Here is a 791-nt window from a genome sequence, read left to right on the forward strand (position 1 = left end):
TATAGAAATTAAACTAAATAAATTAAAATATAAAAGAAACTATAATAGAGTTACCGATATTATTATATCGTTCTCTCTATTATAGTAGTATTAACCGTAAATATTAAATCTACTCTAAATAATAACTTAATTAATTAAAACTTTAGTAATAGACTTAATAAAAGATAAGCGAATATAAGAATAACTATAGAGAGTTCGCCTCTCTTCTTATCTTATATAAGTAAAGCCGCCTCTATTTACTTAGCGAGTTCTTTTCGAATTATTCTCTTCGTTTACGTTCTAGTTCGCGGAACTCTCGGAAATCTCTTTCTTTACTAATTCTTTTAGGAGAAAGAGAAAGCTCGATGATAAAGTTAGTTCGGAGTCGTTCTTAATTACCCTCTTTAGCTCCGCTTAATATCTAAACTAGCGGAGTTATATAAGTAGCCGAAGCCCTTCGAGATAGGCGTTTAGCTTAAGTTCTAATGACTTCACTACTTAATTTCTCGGAACTATTTCGATCATCGATATATTTATTTCGCTCTTCTTTAATCTCGTTTATAAAATCGCTACTATTATTCCCTTCGATGATTATTACTCTTATCACCGTATCACTTAACTTTACTAACTCGAATTAATCCGGGTTACGTAGATAGAAACGCTTTAGCCGATTAATAGTAAAGGTTCTATAAAGCTTCGCACTATTTAATTTATATAAGATATAGTTATTATAAGTTAAATTTATCTATAAAACTTAATATAAGCTTATTCATCGGAAGAAGAGCTTCTTAGAGCTTAATATATTCATTAAA

This window comes from Cladophialophora psammophila, assembly GCF_000585535.1.
Source record: "Cladophialophora psammophila CBS 110553 chromosome Unknown aczJe-supercont1.46, whole genome shotgun sequence".
In the NCBI taxonomy this organism is placed as follows: Eukaryota; Fungi; Ascomycota; class Eurotiomycetes; order Chaetothyriales; family Herpotrichiellaceae; genus Cladophialophora; species Cladophialophora psammophila.